Raw genomic sequence first — 14,591 nt, 5'->3', positions numbered from 1 at the left:
GATGCATGATGGTGCAGCACTGGATGGAAAAACTGTTTGTTTACAAATGTGTTACGTAAAAACTACACTGAAACAATTAAGGACAAAACAGCACATGTCAGGGAAGATACTGCAGATACAAAGTATTTCCGGATTGAAAAATTTATAAAATCTATATAAATGTTCAGATATGAGCAAGGCCGAAGAACATCACATTACTGTGGATGAATGCAAGGTTGTTAATGGGAGAGTAATACTACATGTAGAACTGTTTTCCAATGCCACCTTATATTATAAAAACCTTAGCAAATGTAGGTAACTGCTCAATAATGAAACATCTTTTTTCATCAGCTTTGAACAGAATATAGTTTTGCATTATTTATGTAAACATGCATAGAAAATACATAACTATCATGTAAGTGAAGGGAAGATGTTTTTGAAGTTAAACTGCTCAAATAAAAAATGAATGTAACAATATTAACATAATAAAATTGTCTCAGAGTAGAGTAGAGTAGAGTAGAGTTTACTCCCACTTCCAGCACTTTTCTCTTGACATTCTCATCTCAGTTCTTCAAGTCGGGTTGCAGGCTGCTTGCGATAGGACGTGAATAATGGTGATTTCACCACTCCTGTCTCTGTATGATCAATGTTTTAGGTCTGGGCCTGAACTGGCACGCTTTATCTTGCGTTTAGGAACGTTGCATAAAAACACGTCATCAATCCACATTCAAAATCATCATTATGCAATACACACAATGACGCAAATGAAGCAGCTTCCTCTGCATCACTGTGAAAAGGGCTTGTTGACTGAGAACAAGAATTGTCCTTGAACCAGAAAGAGAGAGGGAGTGTGGAATGAAACCGTGAGGAGATGCCAAAGTATCGTCCGTCTGGTTTTGGAGGTCATCGGGTCTCATCAGCAAAGAAGAAGCCATTCATTTGGCCAGAAAGTTACGTGGTCACAGAAAAGAATTATGCAAATTTGTTAACGGTGCTGAGTGCAATTTGTATGATGCAAAAACTTTTTTAAATTGAATAACTGAAATACTGCTGTCGTGATTAATAGAAAACTAATATAAACATCCCATTTAAACAAATTTCTGTTTACCAAAAGCTTTCTGCAGGAAAACACTAATTTCACCAAGTAAATAGCGATGGCTTTCATAAATAAATCCCAATCTATCCAATGTTTACACAGTCATTTGTTAGATTTAACTTGCCATTCTTTTCAATGTACTTAAAATTATAATCTAAAGTATATTAGACTAAATGCTTTTTTTTTTTTATGTAAAACAAATAAATTGAATCGTACCTATGAAATACTAAATAACATGCTACATTTCTATTATCAAAATAATAACAATAAATAATTAAATAAATGAAATGTAATAGTTTATGAAATAAATAAGTCCACTTCTATTAAAATAATAACAAATAAATATATATATATATAAATAAATCATACCTATGAAATACTAAACATACTAAATCATTCTTATTTAAATATAATAAATAGAAAAATAAATAAATTGTACCATAATTACTATGAAATACTAAGTAACATACAAAAATTATATTTAAATAATTATAATAATAATAATAATAATAATAAATTGTCTAAAATAAAATGTAATCGTACCTATGAAATAAACAAATTTTATATTATTAAAAACATCTTTTACGTTTAATTTAACATCAGCCACAATGGAACAACAGGTGAAACCATATGAAATGCGTTCACCTCAAAAAGGCCTCAGTAACCAGTTTTAATAAAAAGCCAACAATTTGTCCATCAATGCCCTTGAATCGGACGACTCTGGCCAAGAATCGGCCCCATTGACATGCCGTGGGAGTCTGTCACAAAGGACAGTCTCAGAAGATGATGAAGGGTAAGCAGAGGTGGACGCTTCTGTCATTGCCCCCTTTATTGGATCGATTCATGGAGCTTGACACAGATATTCAGCTCTGATAATTGGCCTCATCCAACACCTGTCAGCTGAACGGCTCCACGCAGAGAAGAGCGAGCAGTGGAGTGGGACGTTAATAGGTATGGATTCTATGAGCGCAGGCAACCTGTCAAGGTCTCCTCATTAACATCTGCTGAGGTACTAGGAGAATAATCAAATCTGGCTACCACTGAGACTTCAGTGATGTCAGGTGGTGTAGTGATGTACCGGTGTGCTCTTTGACCTTCCTTGACTGCTGTGGTTAAGCGGGGTAAACCGGCCTTGACTTAGGCTAAAGACAAACACGGATGCTGGAGCTAAACTCTGGAAAGCATCATGGGACATAATTCAGAGATATTTTAGAAAGACTGCATGGTGTGGTTGACACTCAGTGGGGAAGATGTTGAACGTCAGGAGGTTTTAAAACACTGAGCATTGAGCAAGCATCCGCATCCAAACGTCTTTCGTCAAAATCATATTTATCTAATACAGATTTATTGAACTGTAACCAAAACAGACCATCTAGATGCATGAGCGCATGTGAAGAATGGATAAAGATCGAGTCAGTCATCACCAGTCATATGAAAAAGGCTCCAGTTTCCGTCATAAGTGTTGTGATGACAGGAATCCAAGATGGGTGTTTCCCCCCTTTGATTTCTATTTAAAAGTCACAATAAAAGGCCTTTCTCTTCCCAGAAACTATGCATGACTTATCGATGATCATAAGGAACCAGACTTTTAGGTCAGCATATGGATGACAGGCACGTACAAGACACAAATCAATAAAAGATTGCAGTTGCAGTTTAAGGCATACAATGTCATATGTTGATCTAAGAAGTTCAAGGACAGTAATTTATTTCCATTTAAACCAACAAATCAGCAAGATATAATTGCTATTTTTAGTGTTTTTATTCTATATTGCCTATTTTACTAAATCTTTGAATGTGGCACATCCAATCAGAATTATAACAAGTCAGAACTATTATAAAACTGTTTTATTGTTTGGAGGATCAAGCATTAGATAAGCTATTTTTGCACTAATGCCAAACTATAAAACTCTATAAAAATGTATTTTCCAGCAAAAATAACTAAAACTACTCGTACTATGATGAAAGGTTTTATTCATACAGCCTATTTTATTCAGTATTTCTTGGCATTACTTAATCACAAAAAAAGTTGTAATGTTTAAATCTTGATCTGAAGATGCTAGAGACCAGACAAAATAAAGCAGATGCCTTTGTGAAACAGTTCTGACATTAAAACGGGCCAGATTGGTGTTCGATGGATAGGAAAACAAATCAATCAAGCCCTTATCTTGTTCCATGGCGCTTATCAAGAGAATACAGTGAATACAATACGGAAGCTATCAGTGGAGATAAGACAGCACTGAGAAGAGCCTCCTGAAGAGACTCTAACAGATGCCACGCTTCACACCGGCTACTCAATAACAGTTACACACACACACACACACACACACACACACACACACACACACACACACACACACTAAAACTATTATACACACTGAAACTATTATACCCCAGGGGGCCAAAGTGCAGCCAAGGACGATTCAGACCACTCGACCTGAGATTAGGCCTTAGTTCAATTAGTACATCTAAGTAGCTTTTATAAACATGCCTTAGAAAATCAAGAAAATCTTGAGTCAAAACATTGCCACTGACATATTTTAAGAGATGTCACTGCAAGTTGCTTTCAGTTAAGACGACTCAAACATGCATTTTAATCTAGGACTAGACTTAAGCCTCATCTGTGAAACTGGGGGTTAAAGTGGTGAAGTTAAACCAGCATTATTGGCATGGGCTGTCCTGACGCCTAGTCGCATCCGGCCACTTAAACTCAGGACCTCATCTATTCAGTCGCAGACTCGTTCGCCTCTTTGTTCGATTTTCCTTTGCATTACTTTATTAAGAAAGCTTTTCATTCTGCACCAAGTGAAATTGTGTTTGCAGCAAATGTATTATTACAATCCATTTCCAAATGACTATAATACAAAGAAAACTGCCTGTCCGCTGACAGAATGTATACTGAGGCTGGCACTTTTGTCTTTGGATAATTGAGTTACAAAGCTCTTCAATTTGCAATAACCAGCTCCGTTCCTTGGTGGGATGGTGCAGTAAGCCGTACCCCTATAAAGTCAGATTTCTGTCTCTGGCAGTAGCAGCCGCTGCAGAGGGAACACTAAATCTAATAGACTGTGGGAGTAATGGGAGATGGCGTTAAAAAAAAGTAAAGAAAAAAAGCACAACTTTGGAAAGTCTGACTTATGAATAGAGGAAATTCCATATCAACACAAGGCTAGGATTGAACCTCAAAGTAGGACAGGAAGTAGAGGGAGAACAGTAGCAACCCGCTTTGTGACGGCCAACATTGTCCAGTAATTAGAAAATGAAGAAAGAAAATAAACTTGTGCCTGGTGTGTGGATTTAAAAGCAGCACTGCAGCATAGAAATCAGGCCAGATTCAGACCAAAACAAAGAAAAGCATAATAAATAGTTTATAATGCCTTCGATGTAAAATCTAAAGGGGAGGGGGACAACATTTTAATTATATAAAATGTTAAATACGGTTATATTTATACAAGAAAATGAAGCCTAGTAACCTATTACAATCTTTTGCATTTTCAACAATTAAGGATTTTATATATATTATATATACAGTATATATATAAAATCCTTAATTGTTGAATATGCTAAAGATTGTATATATATAAGTGCTGAGGAACCTTAAAGCTCAAATCTTGAGCGAGGTGCTCTTTGGATGAACCGGTCAATTCTGAAAAGCTGCTGCTTCATGCTTTCAGAATCTCAACACATCTGAAATCCCAGAGGACTCAAGAAAAACGTGCTGCTGCTGCATGGCGGACACACACCAGAAGGGCTCATCTTTGATATCTCCATTTGAAATGGCTTCCATCCAAAGACAATGATGATGTTGAGCAGCACATGATAGTGACGGCTGTACAACACAGAGCCACTCAGCTACGCTGACTCAAAAACACAAGGAGATACCAAAGAGCACATATGCATAAAGATAACCATAAACAAAACATGCAGGGATAATGTACAGTAAGCCAGCAAAACAAACCGTGATGTGAAGAAAAAGTGTCTTGTATCACCCTAAAGCGGTTTATTTTGCAATAACAACCAGAGAATTGTAAATTTTTAAGCTCATTACACGGCAACTTAATAAATAAATAAACGCATGGACATGAAATATTGATTTGAGTTGAAATTAAAACATTGGCAACGGTCAATTATGCAGTTAAGTGGTCCAATCAGAATCAAGTATTTCAGAAAGCCATGTAATATGCATAATCAAATTGTTGCAGCTCTAAAATGAGTCTTAAAACAAGCACACATACACGAACCTGTCCTGCACAAATGGACATCTTTCAAAGACTTTAGATTTACAAAGACGGAGCACTCATACTACTTATGAATGGGAGAATATGCAACACACAATATGATGGAAGTCGTCCCACCTTCTAAATAAGAGAGTCAATCGTCAATTAGTAGAGTCATTGCACCACTGCAGCTGCTATTAGAAGTTTCCAGATGCCATAGAAAAAGTCAGTGCGATTCATGCTTAGGACTGCACATGCGCATTGGCTGGACAAACATGAAACAAAAGGTTTTTTATTGCTATTTAAGGATACAAAATTTATGGAACATTTCATGTCAAGATTTTGTAGCTGATTTGAAATAGGTTATTTAAATGTGAGATTAGCAAGTAGTTTTTGAGATTTCAGTGTTTCCCCATTCAAATAGATAAGACCAGTCTTGAATGCCCAAAATAGCTGCCTGGAGCAAAAAGCCAAAAGGCTTTCCTTGAAAAAGACTTTGCTTATACGTGTCATGCTGAGAATCATCCACTGGTTAGGTTAATGAATTCACATTGCTGTTGCTGCTGCTGTCTGCCACAGGAGGCGATGCATTACAGCGGTTTTACTGCCTAACTGCCTAACTCACTCTCAGCCGTGGTAAAACTGCTGTAACGCTTCACCTCCTGCAGCTTATTGTTTAATAAATATAAGCGTCTCATGTATAAGAGCTTGAGCACAGGTCTGTATGTGCTTTCATCAGACACTATCTGAATTCATTTTGTTCTGCACGGTCACACCGAACAGCAAAGCCAATAAACCAGCTGCCAAGCTCTGTGTGAAAAATTACAAACAAGAAGAGCTGTATAATAAGTCATAAAACACTGAACAGTCAATGTCCGTAGCCAAGCACAGGGGAGAGTGGGGCAAACTATACCACTTTTTTACTTCAGTTGTCCTCTAGTAAAGGACAAATTAGATGAAGTTTAAACAAAAACATCTAATTGTATTTCATAATTGTATCTATTAATTAACATAGGAAAAAAGCATACATTATATATTATATATATATATATATATATATATATATATATATATATATATATATATATATATATAACATCTTCAATTTTGGGGGAAATGCTTTATTTAATAATTTCATCAATCTTAAGGAAATAAATGTATATATATTATTGCCAATGATGTTAAGTATGATAAAAAAAAATTAAAAAAAAGAATACTTTTATTCACCTAAGACACATTAAATTGCTCAAAAGCAAAAGTAAATACATTAATAATGTTACAAAAGATTTCTGTTTCAAATAAATGCTGAAATTTAATTTCAAAGGATGGGAGCTAAGACCAAAATCTTCTCACAGTAAGGCTAAATTTAGTCTTTTTTGCTGGATATTCAAACCAAAAATGTTAATGGTCCTTTATAGCAAATTAATGTAGAATAAAAAAAATAAAAAAAATAAAAGATTTTTCTAAGAGCTTCCCAAAAAAATTTATTATTAAATGTATATTCATGAACATTTCTATTTTCCAGCCCTATCTTGAAATTAAACATCTTGCCATGATGAAAGTGAAAAGAGTGAAAGAGCAAATTAAAGGTGAAATGTATAGAAATTATATTTATATTCAAACAGAGGAGATCACGTTCAGTCAGCTTGGCAATAATTATTTAGACTTAAATGGCCCATCATTTATATGATTCAGTGCAATATAGACACATTAAACCACAGAGAGGTGATGCAGGAAATGAGATAACACAGTACAATGGTGCATTACATCTAAATTTCATGGTGGGCTGAGGCACTATGCAATAAACTCAACAGTTCAAACTAGATTTATGAGACCATTCAGCAACGACTCCCTTTCCTTTTTTTCCCTGTAGAGATGAACTTCCTGCTTTAACTGTATCTCTTTTAGCCTACAGTATGTTAACTCACGGTCTGACACCTCTACTCCAGAGAGAACGATAGTGCCGAGGAAATTCCTTTACTGACCGCAAGTTGGAGCGTCCCACAGCCTTCATTTCATTCCTGGCCTGTTCGTCATGGAGGCTTCTTCATGATGAGCAGCTGAATTAATGAAATCTGGTTAGGTGGGGTCTGGGGTTTATAGGCCAGATTACTCAACATGTGAGATGAGGAAGAGAGGGAAAACCTAAAACCTTGTCATGATCTTCAAATATATAGCCTAAATAAACAAATAAATTAATATTTCCTCTCTTATATATTTATATACACGGCATACCCTCCAGAATGGTTCGGTAGACCTTGGCAGTGAAGCGCCCATCAAGCACAGTTGGGAATGATATTGCAGCCCAAACCATCACAGGTCAACCCCCGTGCTTCACTCTGGACATGTCACAGTCTGGGTGTTAAGCCTCTTTGGGGCTACTCCACACCGTAACTCCCACGGATGTGGGAAAGACAATGAAGGTGGACTCAGAGAACAATATATGTTTCACATTGTCCACAGCCCAAGATTTGCACTGTTGGCACCAGTGAAACCGACGTTTGGCATTGGCACGAGTGACAGGTTTGGCTATAGCAGCCCGACCATGAATATTGACTGTGTAGCTCTCGACTAACAGTTTTGATGGAAACAGGAGAGTCAAGGTGGCATTTAATTCTGCATTGAGTTGGGCAGCTGTGGTTTTGTGTGGGGTTTTTGGATACAATCCGGGTTAGTGCCTGGACATCCCTTCCAGACACATTCCTTTTTCATCGACAGTTACTCCTGTTGGATATGGTTTGTCATACATGGTGGTATCCCCAAATTAACCTGGATACAACAGCTCTCAATACACCACAAAGACTTGCTGTCCTGGTCACAGATGAGCCAGCGAGACACGCACTAACAATTTGTCTTCTTTGAACCATTGCAATATTTTATGTACTGCTGTGCTGTTGCTCAGCTTATTCAACCTTCACACTCTGGTCCTACTGAAGATTGGCCACTAAGTCGAGCACATATAGGCATGATACCTCCAACACTATATTGGACAATGTTTCAGTTTCATTGTCCTAAAATATAAATATCAAAGGTAAAACCGATTTATCCAAATCAAATTTTTGATTGGGCTCACATTGTTTATTTGATAAAGCCCAACTTCGTTGTATCACTTACAGCTTCAAGCGCTCAGGTTGCCTCATATCGCCAAGTCTCATTGAAAATGAATGACTTCAGTTCAGTGTGACAAAAAAAAAAAAACAAAAAAAAAAATTAAGTGCAAGACAAGAACAACAAAATATAATGTCTGACTGCAGAAAAAAATCAGCCTGGTAGAGAAAGAGGTATGTCTCATATTTATCCACATCTAGTAGACAGGGTGAACAGGCTTATGAAGAGTGTTTCTGACATACAGACAGGACTATTCCTCCCTGAACTGTGGATAACAGTGAGAGAACTGTGCAATAAAACCAACCACACCACTGTCTTAAGAGGCATCAGATCTAAGCTGCATTTCGGTTCAATGAATATGTAAGACTTGAGAAATTAGATAAATGCCAGGCAGTCTACCTGAGGAACGACGACCACTCCCTGAGAGAACAACAGGACCTTTCTGGAAATTAACATTTGAACTCGGTCTTGAGAAACTAGCACCATCATTCGAAACGCAAGTCTCAACTAAGCAATCCTAATCTACATTTCTTCCCCTCTTCCCCCATCCCTCATGCTGAGATCACCAAAATTCACCCAAGAATTTATAATGTGAATAATTATCATACAGTATTACACATGTTTGGTATCGTTTGAAATGTCTCAGTGCAACTGGTACAAAAGTCTCATTCCCAAAGAAGTAAAACAAAAGGTAATAAGGTCTTTAAGAGTTTATAGATAACTGGCACACAGAGGAGGGTGGGTCTCTAGACAAATGGCCTCCTACTCCCAAAAGGTGTCAACTCTGAATATAAATTCCCATTGTTAGCATATGAAAGAAGTTTCTGTTTATATAATGAAATGCAACTAGAGGATCAGCTTGATTCTGTAACCCAGATCAGCCTGTGATGCGAAGTGTAAGCAAAACACTTTGCATCATGTATTTTATAATGTCAAGGTATTGCATCTTCTCTCTTTATTCCAGAGCATTTGATGTTTGTATCTATTATCTTTGAACTGATTATGAAATTGACCTGATACATTTACCTGACATGATAAATTGTAAACATTTGATTTTATTCTAATCGACTCTGACATTATTTTCAGTAAAGAGTTAATAGGAATGGTGAAACATTCACTCACATTTAATGATGCACAGATATCATTAAAACCTTTTCATTTATGGAGTCAGATGAAATAATGAGGTAATTACATATGAGAAAATGTATTTCATTTAATCAAATTACTTTGCCGCGAGAAAAGACAGTAACACGCAGAGACCTTCCCCGCTGACCGGATGCCTCCATTGGGCCGATAGAGTGCGGACTTACAAATATTTGTCCAAAAACTTTAAACCCACACGCCCACTGCATAAAGACACGCTATTCAATAACCTAAAATCCCTTTTGTTCCTCACAGTTTTTATGAAGCTGAAATGTTTTAGACAAACAGAGAGAGGGAAGATATACCCATAAACCCATGGGAACACCTCTGTGTGCGATATATGACGCATTAACCTTTTGTTGTTGCCCCTCTGAAGTGTTTGCGCAGGATACATAGTATGCCATAAATTGCTGTGACCAAATGAGCAGTGTTGGGTGAGGAACTATCAGGTTTAAATATCAGGTTTTGTCTCTTAAGTAATAATAATTCACCCAAAAACATAATAATAATAAATTCTCAGTTTAAAATGCCACTAACTCTAACTTTAAGTTACAAGGTAAAGAGGCTGTGCTATACTGTGAATATAGTGTAATGTAAACACAGTTTAGTATAAACACCGATTTATTAATATGTAATTTATTAAAAAATAAATTTAGCAAATTAGTATTTTTAACAACACATTGTCATTTGAACAACGCCAGTTATGATCGCGATTTAATTTTCACAAACCTTAAGTACACAAAACCTGTTTAATTTCAAAACTGAGTCTGACATCACTGAAAGTAACCAATTCAATGAAAAGAACCAGCTCACAAAAGTCATTTGTATCAGACTTAACTGGTTGCAATGTTTGGTTCTGATTCAATGAAAAGAACCAGCTCATAAGAGTCATTTGTTCATGGGATCAATTCAATAGAATGATGCATTTTGTGGTATACATGCAGTCTTTATCTCTTCCCATCCAATTCAGATGCTGGTAAATATGGTTAGTTTTGCCGGGGTGAATCATAAAACACAGCCTCAAGAGCCTCGTTGCTTTCAAATACTACAGACACAATTTTCCATTAAAACCTCCATGAGGTATTAACTAAAGTTAATTGTTGCTCTCTATGGGTATTATGAACAGGTGTTTTGTTCTCACAGCTATATAGACCAATCAGGATCCAGAACAGGAACTATCCTTTGTTGTATAATTCAGAGACAGCTGAGAAGTGAATTCGCATGGCTTCTCCTTTTATAGCTGGGCGGCACACACATATAAAACCTCATTCAAACCTTCCAGCGAAGACCAGGATTCAAAAGCCACCCTTAAACAACGCATTCAAGTTAGCTGATATTGTCTGTCCTTTTTTTATTGAGGGTAGTAATTACAGTCTCCGGGAAAGTTGTGGCAAGGCCGTGGCACACTGGCGCTCTGTTAGCCTCGCTCGAGAGGTGCCGCCCATGGAAAGCAGGGAGAAGTGAGGACAGGAACTGGATTGTGGGTGTTTAGACAGAAGTTGCTGGGAGGACTGAAATGATTAAAGTGAAACAAAGAGGGAAATGGAGTTAAAAAAGATACCCAATTACATATAATCTGTTTAAAGGGTTAGTTCACCCAGAAATGAAAGTTCTGTCAGTAATTACTCACCCTCATGTTGTTCCAACCCAGTAAGACTTTCGTTCATCTTCGGAACACAAATTAAGATATTTTTTGATGAAATCTGAGAGCTGGCTCACTGCTTCATAGGCTGCTAGGTAAACGATATCTGCCAGCCCAGAAAAGTTAGTAAAGACATCTTTAAAATAGTCCAAGTGACTACAGTGGCTCAACCTTAAGTTTATAAAGCGACGAGAATACTTTGTGCGCAAAAAAACAAAAGAAAAATAACGACTTTATTCAACTATTCATTTTCTTCTGTGTGGGCCTCTGAGTGAGTTCACGTAGTGTAACAGCACAGCGCTTCTGGGTTGTACGTCAGAACGTAGGCTCACTGTTGGCCAGCATCACACGCATCACACACATGACCAGCGTCGGCCAATAGTGAGCCTACGTTCTGACGTACAACCCAGAAGCGCTGCGCTGTTATACTACGTCAACAGCTTAGGAGAATGACATGGAAGAGAAGAGATGGTTGAATAAAGTCATTATTTTGGGGGGGTTTAGTACATTTAGTATTCTCGTCGCTTGATAAACTTAAGGTTGAGCCCTTAGTCACTGATTATGTGTTTTGAGGTTAAAATGGTGTAATTTTAGTTAGAATATCATTATGCATGACTGTAATAGCCATAATTTAGGCAACAATGGATAATTTACTCCAGATCATGAAAATACATTTTGTCCCTTCGTCATACGTGTTAGTCTTTTCTATGTAGTCACTATTTTAACAATGTCTTCACTAACTTTTCTGGGCTGGCAGATATAAATTACCTAGCAGCCTATGAAGGAGTGAGCCAGCTCTCAGATTTCATCAAAAATATCTTAATTCGTGTTCCAAAGATGAACCAAAGTCTTACAGGGTTGGAACAAAATGTGGGTGAGTAATTACTGACAGGATTTTCATTTTTGGGTGAACTAACCCTTTAAGTGTGTCTCTGACCTAAACAACTCCCAAATTCCCACAATCAGAAAGCATTGTTTTGGAAAGCACAGTGCTGTTTATAGAATTGAAGTGTAAACCATGGGAGGACCACCACAAATGGAAGTTGTGTTTATATAAAGCTGTAAGCTGGACAAAGCTGGGAGATTATAGCTGTCACTTACCAACACACATACCCAAGTGTGAAGGGGTGGTGAAATCATGTCACAAACACAGCCTCACTTTCAGCTATAGATTCTGTATGTGTGCCCTGCAACAAACAGCTATGCTGCCTTGGCAACTAACTGAAATAAATACGGTTAAGTTGAAGTACAAAAATGACAAACTGAACTAAAAATAAATCTAAATAGAAAAGACAAACAAATATGATGAAGGGACAAAATGTATTTTCATGATCTGGGGTAAATTATCCATTGTTGCCTAAATTATGGCTATTACAGTCATGCATAATGATATTCTAACTAAAATTACACCAGTTTGACCTCAAAACACATAATCAGTGACTAAGGGCATGTTTACACCTGGTCATTTCATGTGTTTTTACTGATCGGACAGCTTTCTGATTTGTTAAAACGGTTTGATTTACACTTGGCCACATAAATACGTCTCCTCCGCAAAGCGAATATAATACCGATCTTCAATTTCTGTGCTATGTGCAAATTTAACAGAGTTCACGTCAATGAAAGCAACAGATATGAGCTGCATTTTATTTATCATCAGCTAATTTCAAGATCAAAGGCCGCAATAGGAGAGAGAGCGGCATCGGCACTGGTAAGATAATTATTCTCACTACTTGAAAAGGATTGTGTGTTGAACATCTGCGACATACTTTCAGGTTAATTTGCGATTCGGCTTGCTCAAAAGATACTCAGCTACTCATGTGTAAAATAATGACACTAGTGAAATAGTGTTTCACAAACACTTCACCCATCTGCAATTGGTTAAACAAGCAGATGGCAAAACTCACAGCATTGGTTGAATTAAAGTTACTGAGTTGGACTTGTCGGGTTGCTTAAATGCTACAAAAAAGTATTTTAATTTAAATTCTTAAACCATTAGAGAATTAATCCAGTGAAGATATGTTTAAAGTAACAAGAATCATTTATGCTACTGCTACATGTTACAACCACTGCATACTTACTGGCTAGTTGTATAATAGAATGAACAGAAGGTTGATTGAAACCATGGATATGTGCAGAGTTGATTCCTCTCTCCAAACCCACATGTCAGGAGATGAAGAGTGCGGCCTGTTTCACACATTCTACATCTGTAGTGTGTAACGTTGACAGCATTTCTGCTTCATAACAGGCTCCATAATGAAAACAAACCGTTTTCTGGGCTATCATAACGAGTATTTTTATTAATAACGGCCATTATACAATGGTCTTTGTACACAAGATATTGAGATAGTATAAACTTGAACATTTTAAAATCTAGTTTACATATGGACTTTCACATTTACATCCAAATGATAATTATTCTACACAGGTTCCATACCTTAAAATACTTTTTTTCAAGTAATGTTGATCAATAAAAGGCAAAAGATTGCATTGAAAAATATATTTACAGTGCATTTTGACCATATTTTTTGCAGAGTTCATCTTGCAAAATGCAGCAGAAATAATGTGCGTATTGTGAACGCTGCAACATGTTATTATGGGCAAAATCAAGACTTGCAGATGCAAGATGAATGATCCAGGCCTGCATTCTTTTCTTCTAAGACAAAGAGAGTTTCATTTAAAACCATTAGCCTTATGTCGTACAGCTGAACAGTAACTGACATACTGTACAGGCAAGAGGGCAGCTAGACAGGCCGCTGTTCTGACAGACAGGTGGCTGATGGGACCTCAAAGGTTTTGCTTTCAAACAGGACTGTTTTGGTCTGGAACGTCTTAATGACAACCCACCATAATCCCAGTGGCAAGTAAAGCAACTGCAGCACAACTCAACAGATGTGCAGGTGTCGCTGACGTTGCTGCAGGGAAAGTTTAGTCTCCGTCTGCATCCTGATGAGTCAGTTCTTTTATGTAAATAGTAAAGAGATAAAAATGTTTTACTACACACTGGGCTTCATTCTAAAAAACACAAGCAAAACCAAGTTTACTTAACATGAAAATAAAAAGGGAAATTAATGAACGACTGACTTCCTTCCGCTGGATCCTTCTGGTTCAAAAGCAAAGCCTAATTAATCTAATTAATTATTGACGTTCATATGAGCCTCCGCCTTACGCAGCACAATGAGACCCTCGCTGTGCCTGACGAAGGAACTGCAAAGGCCTGGGCACAACGTGAGATAAGCTTCTTTTCTCTCCTCGTGCCTTCTTCTGACCTCCCGGGAAGGTTAATTGCAAATTTAATTCGTTGTAACAGAAGCCAGTAAATTTCAGTGCAGCAGCAGGCAAATAGTTGGCCAGTGGTACACGGGGAGTTTTGGGGACAGCCGAGTGTTTCCAAACCATTTTCAACGAGTGA

General features: G+C 37.2%; 1 protein-coding gene and 1 long non-coding RNA gene across 2 annotated transcripts in view; one reads left to right on the top strand and one right to left on the bottom strand.

Annotated features, from left to right (window-relative positions):
• Positions 1–14,591, bottom strand: part of chsy1 (chondroitin sulfate synthase 1) — a 61,042-nt gene that overhangs the window by 8,128 nt on the left and 38,323 nt on the right. The window lies entirely within an intron of this gene.
• Positions 6,392–14,591, top strand: part of LOC309487554 — a 93,490-nt gene continuing 85,290 nt past the window's right edge. Inside the window, exon 1 of the long non-coding RNA XR_014201882.1 lies at positions 6,392–9,581. This is a non-coding gene — a long non-coding RNA (uncharacterized lncRNA). The remainder of the gene's footprint in view (positions 9,582–14,591) is intronic.

The sequence above is a fragment of the Leuciscus leuciscus genome, assembly GCF_965113295.1.
Source record: "Leuciscus leuciscus genome assembly, chromosome: 2".
Lineage (NCBI taxonomy): Eukaryota > Metazoa > Chordata > Actinopteri > Cypriniformes > Leuciscidae > Leuciscus > Leuciscus leuciscus.
Note: the sequence above shows the minus strand (reverse complement) of the source record. Positions and strands in the feature narration are given on the sequence as shown.